The sequence below is a fragment of the Podarcis vaucheri genome (assembly GCF_965113315.1).
Source record: "Podarcis vaucheri genome assembly, chromosome: Z".
Taxonomy (NCBI): Eukaryota; Metazoa; Chordata; class Lepidosauria; order Squamata; family Lacertidae; genus Podarcis; species Podarcis vaucheri.
The window spans coordinates 42,373,438-42,386,162 of NC_138758.1; the positions used below are offsets into that span (position 1 = coordinate 42,373,438).

At 50.8% G+C, this 12,725-nt stretch overlaps 1 protein-coding gene and 1 long non-coding RNA gene across 3 annotated transcripts in view; one reads left to right on the top strand and one right to left on the bottom strand.

Annotated features, from left to right (window-relative positions):
* LOC309524425 overlaps positions 1-12,725 on the bottom strand; it is a 275,240-nt gene that overhangs the window by 206,085 nt on the left and 56,430 nt on the right. The gene's annotated exons all lie outside the window — the stretch shown is intronic.
* KCNT1 (potassium sodium-activated channel subfamily T member 1) overlaps positions 1-12,725 on the top strand; it is a 206,176-nt gene that overhangs the window by 9,300 nt on the left and 184,151 nt on the right. The gene's annotated exons all lie outside the window — the stretch shown is intronic.

The following is a 12,725-nucleotide window of genomic DNA, read 5'->3' on the forward strand; positions in this document are numbered from 1 at the left end:
CAGTGAGGGAAGAGTGGTGCACATAATTTAAAAAGAATAATACAAAGAATAATAACAATTTTAAAAATCATCGCTGAAACAACAAAAAGCCCTCCTTGAAATGCCTGCAGGTATAAGAAACTCTTAGTCAGGGGTCAGCAAAGTTTCTGTGGCTTGGGCCGGTTCACGGTCCCGCAGACACTACGGTGGGCTGGAGTGCGCGCACACGCACACATACGCAAACACTCTTTCCAGTGCTGAGGAGGCGTATGCAGCTTCCCATTGGCTGCAGGAGCTTCCTGCAGCCAATGGGAAGCTGGCCAGCATCGCGGAAGGCGGTGACTGCTCTGCTACGTGCTGGTTTAGTGCAGCGCACGGGAGCCAACCGAGTGGGTGATGGGGGTCCCTGAGCGGGCGGCAGGAGTCTATGGGCCGGTTAAACGACCCCCATGGTCCGCTTGTGGCCCATGGGCCTTAGGTTGCCGACCACTGCTCTTAGTCATATGCCTGAAGTTCCGCGAGGGTTTCCATCTAAACTCAGTCACAGAGGCATATCTAGGGGTTGGCAAAACCAGCCCTGGACAGGAGTGCAGGCCCAGCTCCCCCCCCCAAAAAAAAACCACCTACCAGACTATGTAGTGTATGGTGGATATGTTTCTGGTGATGCACGACCACAGTCCCAGAAAGATAAAATGTGAGAGAAACCAACCATACTTCTTGCACCGTGCCACAAAAAAGTGTGCAATTTTTTTCACCCTTCCTCTTTTGCCTCAGCCTTACTCCAGACATTTTGAGTACTTGGGTCCTGTAAATGTGGTCATTTTTAATGTGGCTATTGCGGTAAAGTGATTCTATTTTATTTTACTGTGGGGTGCCAACACAACTGTGCCAATACAGCTCCTGGCCAAGGGCTCAAGGTATCCGAGGTATGCCTCTGCTAAGTCAGGAGGGAGTTTGACAAGCTTGAACCACAAAGCTGAATGCATGACTTAGTTGTGTTATGTTGTGTAGTTTCACCCTGGGCCAACAGGGGGATATTGTATATAGTTTTCACTCAGGTCTGTAGATAGTTTTCACTCAGGTCCGCGGCAGTTATTTTAGGCGGGAACTCTGGGCTGTTGTGGTTACAATGTTGACAGCCGGCTGCCTATAAATACAGGCCGGCTGAGCTGTTCGCAGTTAGTTCTATTCCAGCTTACCTTAATAAAGAGCTACTTGAAGGAATCGCTGTGCCGGCTGCTATGTCAACCCACAATTTAATACTGGCGACGAGGATGGGATCGATGGACATCAGAGCACAGCCAGATGCGGCCAGCCTCTGAACTGAGCTGAATCACAGAGCGAAATCACTGAGCGAAATCACTGAGCGAAATCACTGGGCAGAACCAATTCAGAGCTGACTGTTCTGGCTAGAGCACTGTGTTCCATCCATCGCCCTTCACGCCGGCATCGGAATCATGGCTTCACTTGTGCCTCTACCGCCGTTTGCGCCAGCCTCTGAATCATGGGACTCCTACCTCGCTCGGTTCGACTGCTACCTCCAAGCCAACGAGCTGACAGCAGTATCAACGGATCGGAAGCGGGGCCTATTCCTCAGCCTCTGTGGGCCTGAGGTGTTTGAGACGGCCCGAGCATTGGTTGCGCCTGAAGCAGTCCAGGCAACACCATGGGACACGATCCAAGAGAAACTCCGCAACCACTACGCACCGAAGCCGTCCAAGATTGCTGCCCGCCATGCGTTCTACCACCGGAACCAGGCAGAGGGGGAGTCAATCAACAACTACACCACCGCCCTGCGACAGGCTGCAATGCACTGTGAGTTCCGAGACTTAGACGATGCCCTGATGGATCGAATCGTCTGCGGGGTCCGGGACATCCATCTGCAACGGCGTCTCCTAGCCAAGCCAGACCTCACGCTACAGAAAGCCATTGAGGAGGCTGTGGCCTCAGAAGCTGCTGAACGCTCCGCCCAGGAGATCCGCAAGTCCAGCAGCCCGCGTCTTGCTAGGGAGCCAGTTCCAGTGCATCATGAAGAGGCCAGCAGTGATGAGGCATCCTCCAGTGAAGACGATGACGTGCACCAGACAAAGCGGGAGCGCAGGAAGTTCCAACAGAAGTCCAAGGGCCAACCGGAATGTGCTGGCTGCGGAGGCAACCATTCCCATGCCAAGTGTCGATTCAGAGACGCCATCTGTAGGAAGTGTTCCAGAAGGGGCCACATCGCTAAGGTCTGCCGATCGGCTCCGTCTGACACCCCCCCTTCATCGACTCGCAAGTTCAAGTCTTCACTCCAGTCTGCCAAGGAAAGTTGTTTCGCTCTCACCAACTGCCGCTGCCCGTCTGGAACCACGATTGGCCAAACCGACTCGCCTACGCGACGCAAGCTGTACGTCACGGTGCTCATTGAAGGAGCTCCATGTGACATGGAGATCGACACCGGGTCTGCCCTGTCCATCGTGTCATGGAGCACCATCAAAAGACTGGTACCCAGAGTGTCCAAAAGGCAACTCGACTCTCACCGCGTACACCTGAGAGACTACCAGGGAAACGACGTTCCCGTGGTAGGCGTTGGCCGGTTCCGGATCGCCTTCAAGGATTTTTCGGGCCTGCTCCGGTTGGTGGTGGTCGAAGGTCAGCGGCCAAGCCTCCTAGGGCTAGACTGGTTTGATGCCCTCGGCCTGGAAGTCACCGGCATCAACTGCATCTCTAACGCAGAGACTGAGGGTCTGGTCAAAGACTTTGCCGAGGTTTTTGACGGCACCTTGGGACAATATACAGGTACGCCCATCTCCTTTAGCCTTGATCCACAAGTCGCCCCCATCAAGCTAAAGCCACGCCGGGTTCCCTTTGCGCTCAAGGCTAAGGTGGACGAACAACTGGACAAACTGATCGCCCAAGGAGTTTTGGAGCCGGTTGACCACGCAAAGTGGGAAACCCCCATCGTCACGCCTGTCAAGCCAGATGGGTCGGTGAGAATCTGCGCTGACTACAAGTGCACGATCAACAAGGCACTTCCGCAGCACGCTTATCCGGTTCCTGTTGTCCAATACCTGCTGCATTCCCTGGGTGAGGGTAAGGTCTTCGCTAAGCTGGACCTTGCCCAAGCCTATCAACAACTGCCAGTCGATGATGCCACTGCTGAAGCCCAGACGATCGTCACCCACCGGGGGGGGGCATTCCGTTGCCGCCGATTGCAGTTTGGGGTGAGTGTGGCTCCTGGCATCTTCCAAAGCCTTATGGAGCATCTCCTGCAAGGGCTTCCTGGCGTGGTACCATATTTTGATGACGTCTTGGTGTCTGCAGACTCACACCAGCAGCTGTTCGAGCGCCTCCGTGCCGTGCTGACCAGGTTCCAGGAGGCCGGGCTCAAGGTAAAGAGGGAGAAGTGCCAGATTGCCGTTCCACAGGTAGAGTTCCTGGGCTATCTTATCGATGCCTCCGGCCTTCATCCAACCACATCCAAGATCCGCGCTATCCAGCAGGCCCCCACCCCAAAGAACAAAACGGAGTTGCAGGCATTCCTGGGGCTGCTGAACTTTTATAACATGTTCCTGCCCCACAAAGCCACAGTGGCTGAGCCTCTTCACCGATTCCTTAGCACTAAGACGCCTTGGGCCTGGGGTCATCGAGAGACGGTGGCCTTCAACGCGGTCAAGGCCCTCCTTTCTTCAGACAGTGTGCTGGTACAGTACAGTGAATCCAGGCCGCTGGTCCTTGCCTGCGACGCCTCACCTTTTGGCATCGGTGCTGTCCTTAGTCACCGTTTTCCAGATGGAAGAGAAGCACCGCTCGCCTACTTTTCCAGGACACTATCTCCGACGGAACGGAATTACAGCCAGCTCGACAAGGAGGCATTGGCACTTGTGGCTGGAGTGAAGAGGTTCCATGAATACCTCTATGGCAGGACCTTTGACCTCATCACTGACCACAAGCCACTCCTGGGCCTCCTCGCCGGTGATCGTCCAACTCCACCGGTCCTCTCACCACGCATGCTGCGATGGACTGTTTTCCTGGCTGCCTACCACTACCGGCTCATCCATCGCCCGGGGAAATCAATGGGCCATGCCGACGCCCTCAGCCGTTGCCCTCTTCCAGCATTTGTGGAAGACCCGGCTCCAGCTTCATCGCTCCTTCTGATTGAGGATCTTCCGGCAGCGCCTGTATCGGCTGCCACTGTGGCCTCCGCGTCTGCCCAGGATCGCACCATCAGCCGGGTGCTCAACTGGGTGTGGAGGGGGTGGCCACAAGGGCCTTTTGCATCGGAGTTCCAGCCCTTCGCAACCAGACAACATGAACTCTCAGCTCATCGCGGCTGTCTGCTGTGGGGAGACCGCGTCGTGATTCCCCAGGGACTCCGTCAGCGCGTCCTGGAGGCTCTGCACGTTGGCCACCCGGGAATTGTCAAAATGAAAGCGTTGGCTCGGTGTTACGTCTGGTGGCCTAATATGGACGATGCCATCACTGCCTGGGTGTCCGCCTGTCAAGCGTGCCAAGAGTCGAGGCCTGCACCACCGGCAGCTAAGGGACACACCTGGGAGACGCCAAAGACACCCTGGTCAAGGGTGCACATCGATCTGGCTGGCCCCTTTCACGGCCGGACCTTTATGGTAGTGGTGGACGCCTATTCCAAATGGCTGGAGGTCGCCCTGATGCCCTCCACCACTACCGAAGCTGTCATCCGGGTGCTGCGAGGCCTGTTTGCAACGCATGGGTGTCCTGATGTCCTTGTCTCTGACAACGGACCGCAGTTCACGTCAGGCACGTTTGAGCGGTATCTTTTGGGACTGGGCATCCGCCATGCCCTAACGGCACCTTTTCATCCATCCAGCAACGGGCAAGCGGAAAGAATGGTGCGCTCGACAAAAGAGGCACTGGCGCACCTGGACCGGGGAGACTGGCATGAGCGGGTCGCCGAATACTTGTTCGTGCAACACATCACCCCTCATGCGGCCACAGGGAGGAGTCCTGCTGAACTGCTTATGGGCCGCCGCCTCAGGTCACCGCTCGACCGGCTGCACCCGGACTTTGCCGTGGCTGAACCCCCAGGCTGTGCCAACGCACCACGGTCATTTGTCCCAGGAAACCAGGTCTTTGCCCGGAACTATGTGGGGGACATCCCTTGGGTGCCAGCCACAGTAGTGGGAGTCACTGGACCTCGCTCGTACCAGGGGCACTCGAAGACGGACGTTTGTGGCGACGGCACATAGACCAGCTTAGGCGCAGGGTTGGCGACTTGGACACTACCGAGGTGCCCCCAACTGCGCTTGCGGCTCCAGAAGAGACACGTACAGATGGCGAGGCCCCACCTACACCTCCCTCGCAAACTGCCAGCGTGGAGCCGAACCAAGCCGTTTCAGAACAGACTCAGACCACTCCACTTGCGGAGGCTCCACCCACAGCAGCGGATCCAGGGGAGTTGGTTCCAACGCCACCTAGGGTCGCACCACAGCCTCAGCGAGAACTGTGTGGCCCTCCGGACTTGGCTACCAGTCCCCGGCGGTCTGGCAGAGTTTCCAAGCGCCCAACTTATTTAAAGGACTATGTTGTTGGACAGGTATCACTGTTGGTCTAAGTATGGGAAATGTAACCGATATGCTTTTGTGCCTAATTGAACCATTACGCGTAGTGCTGTATATAAGGAAACCATTACGATTGTAACTAACGCCTTATCTCGGTGGGGAGGGGTGTTATGTAGTGTAGTTTCACCCTGGGCCAACAGGGGGATATTGTATATAGTTTTCACTCAGGTCTGTAGATAGTTTTCACTCAGGTCCGCGGCAGTTATTTTAGGCGGGAACTCTGGGCTGTTGTGGTTACAATGTTGACAGCCGGCTGCCTATAAATACAGGCCGGCTGAGCTGTTCGCAGTTAGTTCTATTCCAGCTTACCTTAATAAAGAGCTACTTGAAGGAATCGCTGTGCCGGCTGCTATGTCAACCCACAATTTAATAAGTTGAGAGTCATGTATCTACGCCATGGGGTGGGGAGGCAAATAAAAACTCCCTCAGATATTTCAGTTATGGGGCAGGAATGAATGAATTTATTATTTCGGTCACAGACCAGTTCCAGCTCACATACAAAATCAGGGAAGTCATGAAACACAATAGGGATACATTTAAATTGGCAGTGTGGGGCAGAAATATAAAGGACTTGGTGGTCCTCAACTCTCCTGGAGTCAAGTTGTTAAGGGCTTTGTAAATTAATACAAGAACCTTGAACCTGGCCCAGTAACATGTGGGTAGCCATCACAAGGTTTTGAGCACTGGATTTATGTGCTGGGTAGGAATAATATTTCCTGATCAACAATCTGCAGCATTTTAAACCATCTGGAGCTTCTGAACCAGGTGCAAGTGTAGCCCCACGCAGTGTGTATTGCAGTAATCAAGTCTTGAGGTTACCAGTGCATGAATCACCACAGCCAGGCTGCCCCTGTTAACAGTTTGATGATAGAAAAGGCTGAAAATGGGTAAGTTTGACATTTTGTTACACTCCCCACCAAAGACTCCAATCTTCCTTCCTTCCTTCCTTCCTGAGTGGGCAATTGGGAATGACCTTTGTCTGCTCTGTGTCAACACCTTGAAAGCTGACCAGGTAACTGCCGTGATTTCACAAGCTAAGATCCACAAATGCTTAACCCAAATCCCCAGCTGGAGTGTCTTCAGGTGGAGTTAGCAGACTCCAGAAAGTCCACAGCGGAAAGCAAATCTGCAGAGCCGGTTTGCCAGGAGAGACTTCTGAGTCCAGACTCAGCTGGGATCACCAGCAGCATGTAAGAAAAGCTTTCTGCCTGTATTAGTTAGTGGCTAGGGCAAGTCTAGGAGTTTAAATCGAACATCCCTGCACTCTGAAATTGACTGCAATGCCACATTCAGCATATTACTTTCTGAATCGTTCTGTTTGTTTGGGGGAAGTGCGGCAGGTGTGATTTGATTAAAATCAGCTTCTGCCAATCTTGTGACCTCCTGGTGCCTTGAACTATAACTCCCATCAGCTCCAGTCAGCACAATATGATAATTATTTCAGTTTGACCTCTCCTTAATTGCAAATAGTCTGTCTATTTTTAAACTGAATTTGTTGCTCTAGGACAACCGAGCCCTTTTAACTCACTTCAATGGTGGAAAGCGAAATTTCTGCCTCATGCCTTCCCACAAAATATTGGCAGCATGGAGGCAAAGTAACTCTCTATGAACGAGAACATTAAAACATAATTAGTTTTATCCACTGCTAGTCATACTCAAACTAGACCTATTGAAAATAATGAACATTATTATTAAAAGTTTTCAGTTTACCAGTTTTGTAAAAACACACTACACATTGTGTGTTCGCATTGATTAGAAGTAGGCTTGTGTTAGGAAAACAGCCTTCTCTGGTGCTGATTTAAATATGAAACCTTTGTATTATATATACTGATTCAGGATACTTGATGTAATTAAGAAATTGCTTATTACTTAATTATTATTTTTAGTTAAATCAAAGTTGAGTGTTAAAGAGCATAAATAAGGAATTGATAGCCACTGTATTAAAGTTTTGCTCAGGTTTAATGAACTTTCAGGTCAATGCCAGTTTCTTGCAACAGAAAAACAGATGCGAACAGTAACTGAAGAGGATTCTCTGTGATTTAGAACCCCAGATCATCCTGTGGTTAAGTAAAGTAGGAGGAAAAAGGAGGAAAAAATGACAACAGTTATTGTCATTTTCCATAGGGAGACATAATTTTAACCAATGGACTTGCCAGCTCTAGCACAGAAATCAATAATTATAAAATAAGGCATTAATAGGAGGTAAGAAGAGAACTCAACCTTTCTTTGCTCCCACTCCTTGAGCAATTGAGGCAAATCCTTGATGGTTGCTGTTATTCAGACATGTCCTTCATTGATAGAGATCACTGCTTTTCTACCTGGCTACTGAGTTTGTAAGTTTGCATGTTTTGCTGTGAAAAGGTGTGATTGCTTTGTTTATTTTCTGTTGTGGAATAAAATATCCTTATCAGTGTGCATCAGTGTTGATCTGGTTGAGACATTTGCTGAAGCCACAAAGCCAACCAACATATTGGGAGAGATTTCCAGAGATTTCCAGCAACCTTTTAGCCCTAGCAATGTGATCCATTAATATCAGCGGACCCGCTTTGAATAGAAGTCGGTACAACCTGATGATAAGCTGTGAGAATGGATAGTATAAAAATTCCCAAGGCAATATTTTAACTTAAACAACTTAAAGTTTAGTAAGGACAATAAGAATAGCTTTAAAATGCCAAATCTGTTGCTGGACAAAGCTCAAGGTGTTGGTACTAATATATAGGGTCCTATATGTTCCTTGAGAGACTGCATTATCCCTTATATACCCAGCAGTTCACTGTGGCCTGTAGGAGATTTTCTCCTGCTAGTTCCAAAGAACTGAGAAGCAGTGGCAGAGGAAGCGGAGGTGCGGGGGGCTGCAGCCCCCCCCCAAGGGGTCATCACTGAGAGGGAGTGTGTGGCAAAATGAGTTTAAAATAAAAAATTAAAAATTGGGCTCACGAAACTTTTTAGGAGTGACGTGGTGGCGTAGCTGCCTGCAGGTTCCGCGCTGCCTGAAACGGCAGTGTGGGACTTTTGTCTGCCTACTGCCTCTCCCTCAGCCACCCTACAGCTGAGAGGGAGGAATGGAGAGGCTTGCCCCGCCCCCATGGACAGATCAACATGCCCCCGGCTGCAGGACACGCCCCCACACCAAGCACCCAAGCGGCTAGCTATGCTGCTGCTGAGAAGCCTGCTATGTTAAGGTTACCAGATTTTTTTCAAAGAATCTTGGGACACTTTCTTTTCTTTTTCTTTTTTTTTGAAAAGAGAAAAAAAAGTTATTAAAAAAAGTTTTTTTTAAAAAAGAAGACGTAGTATCTTCTCTTCTGTGGTCTCCTCTGCTGCATGGCCTTCCTCTGGGCCCTGGCCTGATCTCTTGGAGCTCCAAGAGAGTGCTAGAAGCCGTGGAGTAGGCTTGGCCACCTGTTCTTGCCCTACCTTAGCGGCAGTGGCGGTAGCAGCGGGGCAAGGTCCGGGCTCCCCTCCAGTGGCGTAGCGTGGGTTGTCAGCACCCGGGGCAAGGCAAGTAATTTGCGCCCCCTAACCCGTGGATTTTAGCACCCGAGTGCGAGCGTGCCCCCCCCATGTTGCACCCGGTGCGGCCAGCACCCTTGGCACCCCCCACGCTACGCCACTGTTCCAACGTTCAGCTTCACTGGATGCCCACGAGTTATATTGTACAGAGAGAGAGATAAAAACTTTCCTCTCTGTCCACTCTCTCCTTGCCATGCCTTAGTTTTGCAGGCTTCTCTCCTGTCGCCTCTTGCTTGCCTTTTCTCTAAACTAAAAACAAACCCAAGGCTGCCGCCTTTCCTCAGGGCACCGGCTCCATCCCCTTGCTTAGATTCCCTCTACCAAAGCTGAAAGCAGCCTGAAGTTCCTTCTGATCGTGAATGGGAAACAGCTGGCGAAGCCGGCGGCCTGCCAGGGAAGGGATCTCTTCCTAACCTGCTCCATGGAGCCCGTTCCTTGCAAGCGCTCCGTGTCCCTCGGATGGCGAGCGCCTTTGGAAACGCGGAGCAGGCGCTTGCCGGCGAGCAGCCCCCCCGCCCCTTCCCAAGCTAATCCTTTTAAAACCGAAAGCCCCTTAACCCGCTGGCAAGAGGCTTAGCCGGGGCTCGCCCGCCCACCGGCTTCCTCTCGGAGGTTTTTGGGGAGCGCAGGGCGCGGCGAGGCGCGGCGGGGTGTGGAGGCTGCCCATGCCGGCCAGGCGTCGGTGGCGGCGTCGGCGCTGCTGCAGCGGCTGCTCCTCCTGCGAGCAGTGAGTGGAGCGCAGCCGCAGCGGCGGCGGCGGCGGGGGGCGCGCGCGTGCTAGGGCTCAAGGCTGGCGGTGGCTGCGGGGAGCCCGGCGGAGGAAGGAACTTGTCCCTTCCCTCTGGACTTGCGCCCCCCCAGATGTTGCGCCCGGTGCGGCCGGCACCCTTGGCACCCCCCACGCTACGCCACTGCTCCCCTCTTTTTTTCTCCTCCTCTTTCTCTCTCTTCCTTCTACCCTCCTTCTCCCTGTGTTGGCTCTGGGGTTTTCTGGGGTTGACGTGCTGGGCGTCCCCGGTTCCCCCTTGGCAGTGGCAGTGGCAGTCTCAGTAGCCCGGATCAAGCCTGGTAGTGCAGTTGGCTCTGGCTGGCTTCAGGAGCTGCTCGCTGCTGTGGCGCCTGTCATTTTGCCTCGCCGGAAGTCCCCATATGATGTGTCTTGTGCCGTTGAACCAATCACGCAACATTCATTCCCTACTAATAAATCTACCACACTTTAAAAATATGAATCCAGGGATATTAAATGAAATCCGAGGACATTCTTGGGATGGATTTTGTCCGGGGACAGCTTTGTAAATCTGGGGACTGTCCCCAGGAAACGGGGACATCTGGTAACCATATGCTATGTGGAACAGCATTCCTGTTGAGATATGACAAGCACCCACTCTCAGCATTGCCCAACAACAACGGAAGACATTTTTGTTCCAATACGCTTTCCCAGCTGGATAAATGAATCTTTGCCATGAGTGTCTATTTTGTATGATGTAAGTTTTGTTTTAAAAATATCTGTTGGTTTTTTTGGCTTATCAGGTTTTTTTTTGTTTTGTTTTGTTTATGCTGCTTTTATTGTTGCTTTGAGACAACTGTATAGAAAGAGAATAATAAATCAATGGTGATGATAGTAATACTGCCTGAGAAGATAAAAAGGGTCTTTACCTGTCACCAGAAAGACTGCAGAGTAGGGCCCAAGTGAATCCCTATAGGGAGAGCATTCCTGAATTGGGATGCCAACACCAAAAAGACCCCCTCTCTAGTAGCTGCTAGCCATACCTCCCTTGGCAGGGGGCGCCTGGATAAAGGTCACCAAAGAGGATTGCAAGGTCTGGGAAGGGATGTGTGGGAAGAGGCAGCCTTTTCCAGAACCTTGTTATTACCAGGGCCTTAAAAAGGACTGGATGGACTGGAAGACAGTGCAGATAAGAAAGCCCTGACATAAATATGATCAAAGCACCCAGTCCCAGTGAACAACCTCATAGCCCTGTTTTGAACCATGGTGTCTGGCTCCTTTTGGGACTGGTAGGGTGGAATGCAAGGAGCCCAACTGTAGGTGGCGCCAATTCATTCCTGTTACATTCCCAGACTCCTCCTTGCTGCTGAGTTGTATAAGGGCAACACTGTGACTAAGAAGGAGGAATCTGATGGCACTCTCTCTCCTCTCCCCCCCCCCGCCCGATTAGTTGTAAGTAGGAAAGCAGGCAGGTGGAAATTTAAAAAAAGAAGACGACAAAACCCAATAAGTATTAATTGGAAAAAGGCAATCAGGCAGGTCGGGGCCAGCTGAGGGCAGGCTGAAGTTGGTGGGGCAGTAACCCTTTCACCCTCGTGGACCGGCTTCTACTGATTTTAGGCTAACTGATGTTCCTGGAGCATCTTCCAAGGCAACTCATTGCAGATATTTGTGTGTTAATAATAGTCGTGCTCTATACCAGTGGTTTCCAATTAGCTAATTACTGAGGAACCTCTTTTTCAAAAGCCAAGCCAGGAACCCCCTCCTTTGAAAATTTTGATAACTCTATGGTTGTTACCTGTGCAAAGCAATTTTTTGAATAAAATGCTGGTTAGCCCCTAATAAGCAAAAGATTTTAGGCATACTTTAAAAAAAAGACCATAAAATTTGTGATATTATCACAAATTGCCTATCCCCAGACAGTAGGAAAAACATGTCTCCATTGCTCCACTAAAACCAAAGAAAGAAAGAAATGTAATTGTGTACCTAACTTGCAATTACTCTATATGCAACAGGCTTTTTACATGAGAGAATATTCAAACATGCTATTCCTTACTTCTAATATGAGATGGTACATCTTAGCAATGGATGTTGGTGATCTGACACTAAGTAAAAGCAAAACTAAAGAAGTGGAGGTGGGACCGATTTGGAAGGTCCGCCCCCACCACTTAATGGATCCAAATGGTTTCCAGAGAGTGGTAGGAGATGCTTTATCCCATGCTGATGGCCTTTCAGCTGATTCCCTGGTGACCCGCTGGAATGCAGAGTTAACCAGGGCTATTGACTGTCTGGCTCCGAAGCGCCCTCTCCGATTGCATGGAGCCCGGATAGGACTTACTCACTGTGTAGGACTGGGCCCTGTATCTTGGCTGCTGCTTCTTTCCCTAAGGTGGAAAGTAACAGTCGAGATAAAGTCCAGTCATTGTGATATACAGTGGTGCCCCGCAAGACGAATGCCTCGCAAGACGAAAAACTCGCTAGACGAAAGGGTTTTGCGGTTTTTGAGCTGCTTTGCAAGATGAATTTCCCTATGGGCTTGTTTCGCAAGACGAAAACGTCTTGCGTTTTTTGCAAGTTTGTTTCCTTTTTCTTAACACCGTTAATACAGTTGCGACTTGACTTCGAGGAGCAACTCATAGAACGCGGTGTGGTAGCCTTTTTTGAGGTTTTTGGTGATTTTTTAAGCTTTTCCAAAACTTTTCTGATACCGTGCTTCGCAAGACGGAAAATTTGCTAGATGAAAAAACTCGCGGAACGAATTAATTTCGTCTTGCGAGGCACCACTGTATCTGCATATACCAGTATTTAGCTGCTGATATATCACAAAGTTGAAAAGAAAGTATCACCCACCCCATCACTAAACTAAATCATCAGAGGTTGAGCTGTTGTGCTAATCATAGCGGCAATGTGCTTAATTGCTTCCCCTG